General features: G+C 43.8%; 1 protein-coding gene across 1 annotated transcript in view; it reads right to left on the reverse strand.

The window, feature by feature from the left end:
* myt1la (myelin transcription factor 1-like, a) overlaps positions 1-9228 on the reverse strand; it is a 66111-nt gene extending 56883 nt beyond the window's left edge. Inside the window, exon 1 of the mRNA XM_019259172.2 lies at positions 9126-9228. The gene's annotated coding sequence lies outside the window, so the exon portion shown is untranslated. The remainder of the gene's footprint in view (positions 1-9125) is intronic.
* Between the last annotated feature and the right edge of the window lie 5226 nt (positions 9229-14454).

The raw sequence follows: 14454 nt of genomic DNA on the forward strand, positions 1-14454 counted from the left end.
GACGCTGCAGTGCACAAACTAAACAACACAACTGAACAGAGACAGAGAGCTGCAGTGCTCTGTCTGTAGTCTGTCTGCTCGCCTCTGTCTGTACGTCAACGAGGAGAGGTTACATGCACAACGCCTACCAAAACTTTCACCTATCTGGTGAAACATCTGACTAGATTGGGATCAAAATTTGGTACAGGCATTCATAATTGGCTTCGTGCTGCTCCCATCTGGTTGCAGATACAGGTACCTGGCCTGTAAACAGGCATGATACAACAACACCGCCGTGTGCTGAGAGCTAGAGGGATTTCCTCGTAAGGACAGTGAATTATCAGAACCAAGCACCGAGCTCCGTGGCTGCAAAGTGAAAACAACCTGGAGGTACCAAATTTGAATTTGAGGCTGGCTCCAGAAGTGAGTCAGTCTCCCAACCCCACCAGGAGTGTTTCAGAAGCCCGTCAGACTTTGTTAACTAAATGCTAAGTAGTTAAATTGTTTCCCTTTTGGCTGTTCTTTAGAAGTTTGCACAGGGTGTTTTATTTTGAAAATCCACTGGATTCTTTATGCCATTTCCGTGTCTGGCCAGCTCGAGCTGCAGATTGACTGACCTTACTAACCTTACCCATTATGCCAAAAACTGCAGTTCCTCAAACGTCCACTTGAGGCTGGCTCCAGAAGTGAGTCAGTCTCCATAAGTCCCCATGTTCAAAACTTCACAGCAGAAATAAACATGTTTACAGCCTGGTACAAAAAACAGTTTTGGTCTCTGTAGCTAATTTCCCCGTTCATGACAACTGTACTGGGGCAGAGTTATTAATTAAGAACATGCTCGCTTTCATTGAGGTGCCATTACCTCCTTTAGGTGGCTTGTGTGAGCAACCAGGCGTCATTCAGCTCTATGTCTTTGTCCATTTTTGGATTAAGAGGCCAAGAGGCGGTGGAGCCAAAATTGCAGCAGCAGCAGCCAGAGCAGAAACACTCATGGGCTTGACAACAGCTCTTCAGAAACCTGTGGGCGACGTCACAGCCCTGAGCCTGTGTGAACGTTTTACCTGCTGAACATCAGCATGTTGTCATTGTTTTCTGTGCATGTCTAGTAAATATAGGAACTTTTTCTTGATGCATCATAACTACATGTCGTACTTACATCGTCTAAGAAAGGGTTGAACCTCTTTTCATAGTTTGGTAAGAATCCTAACTAACAACCTCAGAGGTATAAAAGACTTACTGTAGAACACATAAAACACAAAGACAGTAACACAAGCCATTAAGTTAATTAAAGGCGGTAGCAAAATTTTGTATTGGTGCCATAAAACCGCTGTTCAAATCAACAACGTTGGTTTCCTTCAAACACCACGATGCTTTCTTAATCTAATAAACCGAGTTTTGTGCTTGAATCCAATCAAACAGTAACCATAGCGATCAGAGATTATTAACAGTTGGAAGGTTTTTTTTTTTGGCCTTTTATGATAGTGCAGCTAAAGATAGACAGGAAGCAGAGAGAGGGGGAGTGAGACACAGTAAATGGCCGTGCGATGCGGGATTCGGACTATAGGACTATAGCCTCCACACACGGGGCGGCCGCTTAACCCACCACGCTACCGACCGCCCCGGCGCATCCGTTTTGATGAACGCTGATCGTTACAATGCTCAGATCTGAAACTGCTGGCTGCTAAACGAAAAGTTAACGCGACGCTGTACTGTCCACTGTCGTTGTAGACGTGTTCAACTCAGCCTGACTCTAAACAACATGATATACTGCATACGTACTGCTTTAGGGTACTTCTACATTTGTCTGACAGGTATAGTGTGCACTTTGGACGATGCATTAATATAGATGAAACTAGCAAAGACATACATGTAAAGACATTTAAATGATCTCAAATAAAGAACATTAAATGTGAACATGTCTGAGTATAATTTGAATTCAGGACTATTACTAGTACAGTAAATTAGTATTTTTATACTGTATTTTTGCTACTTCGCTCACTGGAAATAAACATTATATAGTAATATAACATCAATACTACTATAAATAAATATAAATACTGTATATATGCAGCATTTTAGCTATAGTTATATATATTTAGCTGCTTTAAAAAAGTCATATAATGATTCTTTAATGTATTTCACTGTGACTCCGCAGTACAGTCTGTACAGTTAGTGGTGTAAAAACACACACACACACAAACACACAAATAAAAAATAAAAAGCAGCAGCAGCTCAGTTTGTGTGTGTGTGTGTGTGTGTGTGTGTGTGTGTGTGTGTGTGTGTGTGTGTGTGTGTGTGTGTGTGTGTGTGTGCGCGCGATGGCCCCAACTCCCTCCCGTATATTATGAGCCCCACTCCTGGTTTCCATGGAGACTGGACTGATCGGGTGATTAGCCGCATCAATTAACCTCTGACCAATCACAGAGAGAGCCCGAGCAGCAGCAGCTGACTGTGATTTGCAGATAGGATCAGAGCCGAATTCAGACGTCTGAACGCTGCGTGTTGAATAACAATGAACGCGTATGGGAATTCAGCATTAGCATAGTAAATTACATCCTTGTAACTTGTTTTCCTCCTCTCGCTTTTTTAAAAACGTTGTTTATTATAACCAACTCCACCGCGTCATTTTTGTGTTTGTTGGATTTTAAAGCACGACGGTCGATTTATTTGTTTTCCCGTGTTTGTTTGTGGGCTTCAAAAATGGAGATTTGCTTTTGCTTTACCTGCTTTCGTCTTTTTGAGATCCCTGCATTTACATTTACACTTTAAATAGATGTGCCCACTCCACCCGTGAACTTCCCTGACACCCCTGCAGGGTTTACCGACCATAATAAACCTTGTTACACTTCATGTTCACCCCTTAAACCCTGTAAACGTGGCTGTGTGAAGCGGGGGCAACGCTGCAGATTTTCACGCCCCGAACACAAACGCACCGCCGGCCTGTTCCCCTCACAGCTTCGATGACCAGGTCCGTGGTGTCATGTCAGCACTTCAGAACAGATAAAGTCCTCTTCAGCCCTCGGACTATCTTCTGTCAGACGATATTCACCTCATAGCGGGAACTCATCTACTGTGAGTATCTGCACACACAGTCGCAGAATTAAATGTCTGCAGGCTGCTGTGCCAGCTTCACATTGAGTTTTACTTTTCCTGATGACCAAATCCAGCTGTTCCTGTTGTCAGATGACTGCAGTAAAATAAAAAAATAAAAAAGAAAAGCCACCTGGTTGAAGGCCGCAGAATATTAAAAAGGTAGCCAAGGACAAAAGTAGTTCCTGTTAGCAATCTGTGAAACATCAAGGCTGTTGATTATCACTGAAGTATCTTTACATGCTGTGCAACTATAACAGGTCGTATAGCCGGCCTGCAGGAAGCTGTAATTAGTGTGAACATGGATGATTTCATTTTAACTTTATTTTGAAATTAGCATATAAAAACTTGACTGATGCTTTTATCCAATTTTTGGGGTTCAGTATGTTGCCCAAGGACACTTTGACATGCAGACCGGAGAAGCTCGGGATCAAACCACCGATCACCTGATTAGTGGACTACCCGCTCTACCTCCTGAGCCACAGCAGCCGCCCCCTCTTACTCCGTGTTGTGCTGTGTCACAGAAAAGAGCTGTAGTTCCAACTATCTTTTAGCAATTCATCACAAGGCATCGACATACTGCAACGGTGTCTTCCCAAAGAAAAGTCCAGAACACAAAGAAGAGGTAAGTAAATCTGCAGAGATGTTGTTGAAGCGCTGACCAACACAAACTTTATGAATTAGCATTGTTTGTGCACGGCCCAGGACAGGAGGTGATGATGCACACAGCCCGAAGGAAACTAAAAGACAAACACCTACTCCAAGCTGCAGCCTGGCAAGCAATACAGGAGTATCCACTGCCATACCACCAGACTACAGAGCAGCTTCTTCCCTCAGCCTCTCCTCCTCACTCCACCATGAATAATAGATTTTCTTGTGTGACATAAAGAGACTACAACATGCATTTCGTTGTTAAACTCTGTGTTGTGACAAAAAAGCGTCCGACTTCCAGTAGCAACAACGTAAACGGAAAGCGCGTACGACACGACGTGTATGATGTTGACGTGACCTTTCCTCTGTCGCACATCACTCCTCCTCCTCTTTGTCGTGTTTACTAGTCGGAGAGTTCCTCCTGGTCAACGTCACAGTACACGTTGTGAAATTTGTCAAACTCGGCGAGAGAAGGTGGAAAAATTCCGACTCAGCCATCGTTTCTGTGGGAACGTTTTCATTCCTGATGTTCCATTATCATTCAGAGTTCATAAGTTTAACTGAACGTTAGTGTGATTATTGGCTGAGAGCTATGATGGACAGTCCTGAGAACAACTTGTAAGGATCCCAAACACCCGGATAACTCGGCCTTTTCTCCTCTTTACAATCGGGAAGAATGTTCCAGATACACCAGAGCACTAGGATCCTACATGAGGATACTTTTCTCACTGATTTACTCGATTACTTCCATAATAACTATTTCATTTATTACATTCTGTGTTCTCAGCCGGTTGTTGTGGCTTCAGCAGTTCACCTCACCTCTACAGTCATCTTGCTGCACTGCAGCGAAGCAAAGTAAGTTAAACATCGCTTTAAAACAAAAGTGTGATTTAACAGCGACGACGCTTCTCACTGTAAGCGCCGGGTTAACGTGCCCGGTCTCAATCAAAGAGACATTTTTCACGGCCTCCTTCTTTCACCTCTGTCAGCGCGGAGCAGAGGGGAGGGGGGGAGTGATTGACAGGTGGAGAGGTGGATGTGGTCACTGAGTGAAGTGTTAATGATCTGTAACAAGCAGACGAGGCAGGTCGTCATTGGCAACAGAGGCCCGCGATCGTTACTCCCGCTTGAGTTGGCGCGTGAACGGAAAAAACGTCGAGCCGGTTTTGCGAGGGGGGTTGATTCTGCAGATATCCAGACTCCAGACGGTTCAGGTGGGGAGGTCAGAGGTCAGAGGTCAGAGGTCACAGCAGGTGCAGCGAATTCAAAAAAGGTTTCAGCCTCTAAAGTGGATTCCACAGCTGTCTGCTGCCATTTACATGAATGATTTTCAACACGCACACTTCATGAAGAACAGGATCCACCCACGGTGAATCATTAAAAATGTGTGTGTGTTTAAAAGCGTTGCACAGAGTGTGTGTGTTTTTACACTATGAGTCATTCGGAGCTCCAGAATAGAAAGTGGATGATGCCTTCTGCTGTATGCATGTGTGTGTGTGTGTGTGTGTGCTGACCTCCATTGATCAGAATGAGTTAATCAGATTGATGGGTGTCTTGGCAGCAGCTCAGATTTAATAAACCACAGACAGGCAGGCAGACAGGCGGGCAGACAGGTAGTTCAGATGAGGTCTCGGCGGTTTGACTTGACAGTTTGATCGCCGTCCTCGAGACAGTAACCAGCTGAACCTCCATCATGGAGGAACACAGTCTATTACACCCCTCTCAGACAAATGTGATGCTGATTTTCTATGTCACTCTCGTGTCAACGTCTCATAAGAGCCGGAGTTACTTTTCTCGCTTGGGCTGGACTCGGGTTTTATTTCCGTAACGTCTGGCAGACACAGACAAATCTTAGCCTTGAATTGGTCGCTCCAGACTAATTTTAGAACCTGGGCCCAATTTCTGCCAGATAGGTTGTCGTTCGAGGTGCAGTTTGAGGTCACGGCGGCTGATTAAATCACCCGAGCGATCAACGGGGTCTGGCCAGCAGACGATCAGATGGATTTCTGAAATGTTAGAATTTTTCTGGTCGATCGTCTGCAGTTTGAGCAGCTTCACGGTGGGATTTCCTTCGTGGCTGCTGTCAAAGGATCTGTTTTAAACTGCAGTGAACTTGTTTTAATATTACTGGAGGAGTATTTTACATGTTGCGGTGGCTAAAACTGTATCTTTGATATGAAACTGAACTTTGCTACAGAACAGTTTCTTGTTTCTTCTGTTTCCATGTTTTCTTTCTTTCTGCAGGAAATGATGCTGCCTTTATTTTTTAAAACATTAAAGATAAGGTCCGTTTGTTTGAATAAACTTTACTAGATAAGTTCTACACATCATATCCAGTCTGATTCATAATCTATAAACTGATATCTGCATATGCAGAATCTGTAGGGACTCGAAGCGTTAGTATATAAACTTTGGTTTCAACAGTCCAACCAAAAGATTGTCATTGGCCGAAATGCATCTCAGAATCCATCGGCTATCGTTTGATGACAATTCATGACATTTTTATTTGCTTTATTTAAAGTTATCTGCATTCAAATGCAGACATCTGTTCATAGAGCTTAGGATAAATGTGTCTTTCGCGCCACAAGCTGCCAATCCGACTGCAGAGGAAGTCTTCCGGATATCCGTCGACGACACCGGAAGCTCCGAAACATTGACCACTGCCAACACCAAATGTGCAGTGTGAGTTAAAACAACGAATTTCTTTTACAGACATGGTGTTTGTGAAAACATACCATGTCTGCCCAGCTTTACACTTCACCAAGACACAAGTCTGAATCATGGTTTTCTAAGACAGGTCCGAAGACACGACTCACGCATGCAAAAGTCGTTAATTAGCTGCTAATTTGCGTCTATTTTGTAAGACGTGGTGCAGCCACATAAGCAGGGATGACATTCAGACGAAGCTGCCTATTGAGCCAGCTGGGCAGCCATTGTAGTGTCGCCTGAGCAGATACACTGAACGTCCTACAGAAGCTGTCACGCTCGTGCATGGGTGGCAAGCGTGGGGTTTGGTTTTTAATTCGTGTAACGTGCCAGATTGAGTGAGAGGAAACTATCCCAGCGTGCATATTTTCCCTGGACTTTGTCGTGAAAAAAAGCTGCGTTCGGATCGTGCTAATTAAGTTGGTGAATAATCGTTGTCATAACGACGAGGAATGACAGCTAAGATTACAAGAATATGCAGAAATAAAGTGAACTTTGAACTAAAGCTCATCACAAAGATCTCTGGTGCTGGTCTGTGAGACCTACAGGTGTGACCAGCAGTCTGGTATGACTGGTCAACTGTAAGCTGAGCCTGTGTTTAACATGCTCTGTCACACACACACACACACACACACACACACACACACACACACAGGGCTGCAGAGAGGAGGAAGATTTATTTGGTTCTGCAGTTATGAGTGATCACCACCTCTGGTTTGTCTCTGCAGAGAGCAGACGGGGAAATAAATTATTTCCACCTGATCTCAGCGTTCACGCGGCAAAACAACCGTCTGCTGGAGCCACACGGAGCAAACCAGGTCCGACTGAACCAACGAGGGTCAGAGGTCACACACACAGTCAGGATAACTGGCAAACAAACTATTTGATAAGTTTAAAATCATCTTTCATAACAGGACACATTTTTAAAGCAGCATTAATTGTTTGGCCACTTGGGGGCAGCAGAACATCCTGTGAGACGATTTAAAACTTATTTATAGACGTATTTAACAGATCCAGCAGACGCTGAGCGACATTAACAATAATTTGGAGCCGTGTTTGTGTTCACATCATGAATATAAATCCAGTAATTACTCTCTAAAAGAGCTCTAATATAACTTAAAGGTTGTTGCTAACACTGTCAGGTAGACTCAGCAAACAACAACAGCGATAAAGTTATGAATCAAAAAGACTAAAAACGTCTTCAAGAGCTTGTACACACGGTAATATAACAGCACTGATTAGTGCAGCTTTAAGGGACAAAAATGCATTTTTACTTTTTTTAATTTGAGAAATTATTTCATGATTATTAAAGTATATTTATTATTCTGATGATACTCTGTGTGATGACACTTCTTCTCGATCTACTGCATCCCCTAAATTAACAAATATGTTAATACAAATATCTAAATGTACTTTTCCGTACTTGTTCCATATACGTAGTTTGTTTTGTGCCAGTAAATAATAAAACTGCAGACTCTTCACGCCCCTCCATCGCTCTCTATTTACAGGTAAACATCAGAAAGTTTAAAGACTCCTTCAGTAAACTCTCCTGACTCTGAATCACAAACGTTCCTCCCAGTTCACTGCAACAATAACCGGCTTTTAAATTAATAAACCTGAAGTCTGACGCTCTAATCCCAACACGAATATTCAGAAGACTTCACCCGGATACATTAAGGTCACTGCAGGCTACTATAGAGAACATATTATAATCCTCAGGACCCCTTTAGTGGCATTAACTCACTGTTCATGATGATTTCACTGGATCTATTCCAGGTTTTCATCATAGTCGCACTTGTTTTGCACATTTTTTACGTATTTCGATCACATTTACACCAAAACAAACAAACAAAGCAGCAATAACTCACTGTTATTTATTCATTTCAGTCCTGCTACTTCAGACAAGTGTCACTTCAACTAAACTTATGTTAATTTACGCTTTTTTTTGTTTTTTTTTGTTTGTTTAACGGTCAGATCAGTTAAATACTTCAAGGCTGTTAAAGCTGACGCTGTGTGTTATTTAAGTGGAAACAGGGAGGATAAACTTCATAAAAGGTAACTGCAGACTCCCTAATTAGAGGCACAGACACTCGAGCTCACCGTGGAGGCATTCCAGCAATATTATGTGAACACTGACACTGTCTGACACCCTGTAGGAATACAAAATATTACACACACAATAGCCCCGGCTTGGATTATCACATCCTATTAAGGTCTATGCTATAGCTGCTATACATAACAATACAGGCTTCACAGCACTGTACAGAGGACGATACAGAGGATCAGAGTAATAATGTGGAAATTATGCATGAGCATAGACATAATCAAGAGGTGGCATAAGGTCAGCACAGACCGACAGGTCAGTGTTTGGATGAGCACACAGATAATTAAAGAATATGAACATGTTACAGCACAAGCATGACTGACACACTACAGGAGTGATGGAGGAGCATCACACACACACACACACACACACACATATATATGTATGTATATATATATAGAAAAAGGCGCACACAGAGCGCCACAGACGCAACATCACAGAAGACACAACGAGAAGCGTGACTGACGGAGGGAGAGCGGCACAGAGGTGACCGGAGCTGGGGAGGCGCAAAAAAAAAAAAAAAAAAGGGGCGCATGCGGCGCGTCAGACAGTGTCAGAGGAATAAGAGAGAATAAAGAAAGAAAGGCAAACATACTGGAATGGCGAAGATGGAGACTCCTCTGTGTCTTCTTCTTCTTCCTCCTCCTCCTCTCCTCTTCCTCTCTGCTCGGAAAGTCTGCAGCCTCCTTCACTCTCTCTCTCTCTCACATTCTCTCTCTCTCTCTCTCTCTCTCTCTATTCTCAGTCTGTGTCAAGGTCTCTCCACCTCTCTCTCTCTCTTTTGTCGCCGTGATATCTGGCCGTGCCTTCACTGGATGGAGCAGAGAGGGAGGGAGGGAGGAGGAGGAGGAGGGAGGGGAGACCCAGACACACAGACAGGAGGGTGAAGAGGATGATGATGGTGGTGATGATGAAGATGGTGGAGGGAGAATCAGACACTGCAGCAGCAGAGGAAGAAGAAGGTTTACCTCCCTCTCTCTCTCTCTCTCTCTCTCTCTCTCTCTCTCTCCTTCCTGCCTCTTTTCCTCTCTATTTCGCGTGGGCGCGCACGCAGACCCAGCGGCGACGCGCCCGATGGATGGAGGAGAGGAGCGCGCATGCAAGCTCTCCAAGGATGGCAATGCATCCCCTGCCTCTCTCTACCACTCTCTCTCTCTCTCTCTGAATTAATTCAAAGCATGTAGACTGTGTGTGTGTGTGTGTGTGTGTGTGTGTGGCAGCAGCCCTGCAGTGAGTCTCTGGGTGTTGTTTTGATTTTCCAGCCCGCAGACCGGATCACACACACACATACACATACACACACACACACACACACACAGAAACAAAGTGTGTATAGACGTTGAAATTTCCTTTGTTCGTCTCGGTGCAACAAAGCAGTCAGACTGTAACTTTATTATTATTATTATTATTAGTTGTAGTATCCGAGTATTAGTGCTGCTGAATCTGGAGTTTAATAGATTATTAATCGCGAGTTAATTAAAATAACTTCCAGGTTGTTTGTTGTAAAGAATCCTCCCCCGGTACGACACTAGTTTTGTCTTTTTTCAGCTCTAATCCATCACTTATGATCCAATTCATCATCAAGCTGCATCATTTTCTCATAAATGAAGACGGAGAACGAATGTGTGTGCAGCAGCTGAAGGGCGTCACATGTCTCTGGCAGATCGAAGAACACATTCAGGGTCTTTTTTAGTCGCTGGAGCAGAGCGGCATGGAGCAGAGTCTGCAAACAGAGGCAGCCTCGCTCAGTCTCTCCCCAGAGAGACACACCAGCATCAGTCGCCTCAGACAGTCGCCCCAGAATAACACTTCACTGTGGTCAAGTGACAAAGGCCCAGAGCTTGAATCAAAGGAGGAGGTCGGCTGATGCTGTTACAGGACGGACGGGTGGATGTTTTTCTTTTTGAGAACCATGATGACGAAGGTCCCCTATAGTCTTAATGAAGTAGTCAACATAACGTGCTCCTCTCAGATCATCGAGGCATCTCTGAGACGTACAACTTAAGAAACCACATGCACAAATAGGTATTTTTGTTTTTGTGCGTTGGCACACTGACAGCATAAAGAATGGACAGCGTATGCGTGATGTCAACCAGATGTTCCTGAAATCTAAAAATCGACAAAGACGTGGATCCATCTGCCAATCAAAGCCTTCCTTTCTCAACATCTGTCCATCATCCCCTTTAACATTTACCGTCAATTTTCACTTCATCATTTACCTCCCTCATCTTTCCATTCATCCACTCCTTCCTCCTTCCCCTTGATCTTTTCCCTCCATGTCTCAATTTTTAACCTCTTTTTCCCATCCCTTCCCTCGTTCCCCTGCTTCCTTTCATTCTCCAATCCTTCCCCTCTTCCACTGATTGCTTTCTCCTCTCCCCGTTCCCATCACCTCCCATCACTCCCACATCCCTCTGACTTGTTTTTATCCTTCCCATTCATCTATATCCCTCTTTTTTTTCTCCCCTCATCCCTTCGTTCCCGTCCTCTTTCCTCCACCTCTCCACGATCTTCTTCTTCTTCGTCTCTCCGTCTCTGACGGCGGAGTGAAGTGAGGACACGGAGACGGAGACGGAGAGAGTGATAGAGCGAGCTTGGTTTTGAACAGGCTGACCTAGTTAGACTCTCCCTTCAATAAAACATTGAGACTGAGAAAAGAAACACACTGCTCTCTCTCTCTCTCTCTCTCTCTCTCTCTCTCTCTGTCTGTCCATCACTCTCTGTCTGGAGAACTCGTGAATCCATTTTCAACTCCAGCCGTCAAAGGTCGGAGATAATTTGACTAAACATTAAACATAGAAGTTTGTTGACGTGTCGTTTTCTTTTCACCTGTTTTTATTCTATTAAAAGAAAATTAGAGTTCTTCAATCAGCATGTGGATGTCAGGGTTAGCAGTCGTGGAAGAAGTACTCGGATCTTTTACCTAATGTAGAAATACCGGGGGGGTTATACACTGTGCTGGTTTATACTGGTAACACAGAAGCTTTGGACCACTGGAAGGTGGAGGAGGTTTTCATGTGCAGGATGGGTGGTGCCGGTGTCATGCCAGAACCAGAGCTGGGCTCCAGTGTTGTAGTAAAGACCAACTAAACTGAGACCAAGTCAAGCCCAAGACCAAAGTCTAACAAGACCAAGATTTTGAGGGGTTGAGACCAAGACCAGACAGTATAAAGTCACCAAAACTCTTCAGAATCAGAATTAATTTTATTTGCTATGCAAGTTTACACAAACACAGAATTTACTGTGGCAGGATTGAGCATACACAGAACATATATGGAAAAGAAAAGATAAACTGGTATGGAAATAAAAATCAAAATAAGGGGTATAATGAAGCGTGGTCGCTACATTGAGTCACCTCATTAAGCGTTGCCTTGTAGTTTTTGAACTTTCATCACTGAAGTTTTGTCTGACGCCTCCTCCCAGACAGTTACCAAACATATCGGACAATGCACAGTTTGTCAGTTTGCTGATACCCCTGCAGTTCGTGGTCTTGATCTGTCTGGAACTAAAACTAAAAGTCTTTTTTTTTGTCTGAGACCGAGACAAGGCCGAGTGAAACGTCTGTTCATTCCAGGAGCAGACTGAGCTGCTATGACTCGATGTGTGTTGGTAACAAAGTTGGTAACATGACAGTGAAAATGTACATATTACTAAATCAATCATGTGTCAGCCCCCTCAGTGGGTTTTTACCCGGCCTCCCGGGCTCGCCGCGGCCGGCTCTTATTTGAATATTGACTTTTATTTGAGGATTTATGGCGTGCGAGTCGACAGTGACCTTGTCTTCCTCCTCGCTGCCGGCTGCAGGGCCGTAACTCTGACAATAAAAGCAGACACGATGTTGACTGCGATACGTTACAGAAAGTTGAGTTTCAAGCCTCTGCGGGTTTTTTTTTTTTTTCTGATCACATTCACACCTTTACACACACACACACACACACACACACAGATCTGAGCTGGTTACTCAGATTTCTGTCGTTCCTACCTGTTTGGATCTGAATCAACAGACACAAGCTGTCGACTTCTCTAGATGAATTCAGAGACACGCTCCCTCCCTCCTCCCTCTCCCTCTCTCTCTCTGTATAGGTCTGCAGTGTGTAGGTGTGCAGCAGTGTGTAATAGGTTTTTTCAGTGCAGCTCTGCAGCCTGAAGCCTCCACCAGGGCTCAGTGGGAGAAAGTCAATTACAGCAGGGCTGAGCCTGGCCTGCGGGGGGGCGTATGGGAGGGAGATAAGAACGTAAAGATGGCTGCCGCCGAGCGCTCCCCCGGCTGCATGTATGGGCGGCGAGCGCTGCACTTTGGCCTCCTGCGGCTTTCCAGACGCTGAGCCCGGAAAGCTGCAGCAGGGAGGATATACGTACTGAAACACAGGACAGGAGATAATCTGACTGCACTTTTAATATCATTATTATCATCATCATTATTAGGCCTTTATTGGAGAGTAACAGTTAGGAAAGTGTGGAGAGAGCGGCGACATGCTGCGTTGAGGACTCACAGTACATGAGCGCTGATGTTCAAGTTTGTTATCGATTGCTTTTATCACTTTAAAGGCTCGGACGTTTATGAATCTGCAGCAAACTCACATCAGAGCTAGCTTTAAGGATTGGCTCACTGCAAACTTTACATTTGTTGTTATAATATTGTGAATCATGCTTGATGCTGAAATCGCTTCAACAGATCAAAAAACACAAGCGGTTTATCGATGTTATCTAAAAATCAGGAGATAAAAGTGAATGAATTCATTGTAAACATCAGAAATAATCTGTGTAATTTATATTTTCTTTAGTGATCTTTAGTGAGGGAGGATCCCTGATATTCTGAATCTTCTGGATCAAGAGACAAGCTGTCGAACACACACAACAGACAACGGGTTGATCCTCAGTTGACGGTTTAATATCAGAGCTGAACTCTCCATCTGGAAACTCTTTGGATTCCTCTGGACCTCCTCCGCTGTCACATTAATCAGCAGTCAGGATCCCCTTTCTGATCCGTTACTCATCCTAAAGTTACAGGAACGACACCAAAATATCTGTCTTGAGCCTCCGCCAACATTTGTACTAGACGTCTGCAAACTGATATACACAAACCTTTTGTCACATACGTCTTAATACAATAAATAATATCTTTAGATTGTTCGGTATCATGTAAATATTTGAAATATTTACATTTTATTGAATATGTTTAGTTTTATATGCAGGTCTTAACCAGAGCACAGGTGGTAAACTTCATGTAGGTCAAGTGCACAACATGACAAACCTGCAGGACTGATGGAAACTGAAGGACTGATTAGATAATGAGAGGCAGGTTTGGATGATTCAGGAACAGGTGATGAGGATTGGTGGGAAAGTCTGAGGACATCTGGTGGACAGGTGGAGAACAGCAGGTCCTTAGAAATGCGTTGAAGGACAGACTGAACAAACTAAAAACAACCTTAAAAAAATGTAGGTTACTTTAGTCATCAGTTTAACTACACTGACAGCCCCGGTGTTGTCATTGAGGACAAAACCAGATTCATGCTGAACGGAGTCCAAACCTTCAGCCAAAACAGATCAATACAGACAAATGACTAGAGAATACTATCCAGGATATTATAGGAAACCATCTGGAGTGATTAAAACAAAATACATCACTGGTGACAAGGACTGGGAGGCTGTAACATGACGGGAACAGAAAACAAATATATATAAAATAAATGTCTAGTTTGCTGCTGCACCCTCGACATATCAGTCGTAGCGAATCCGTCAACAATGCTCGGTAAAACATGCATCGTCTCAAATCTTATTATTTCCTTTTTCTCTGTGTTGATGTCATTTGCAGGATTTGGTGCATTAAAGTTTGTTTCACTGGGTGTCCTGCTCAAAGAAAGGTGCTATGCTCCGTACTGTGGTCCATGGTCCTCCCAAAGCCAAGTCCCTACGGACTGAGC

Source organism: Larimichthys crocea, chromosome XI, assembly GCF_000972845.2.
Source record: "Larimichthys crocea isolate SSNF chromosome XI, L_crocea_2.0, whole genome shotgun sequence".
NCBI classification, from domain to species: Eukaryota; Metazoa; Chordata; class Actinopteri; family Sciaenidae; genus Larimichthys; species Larimichthys crocea.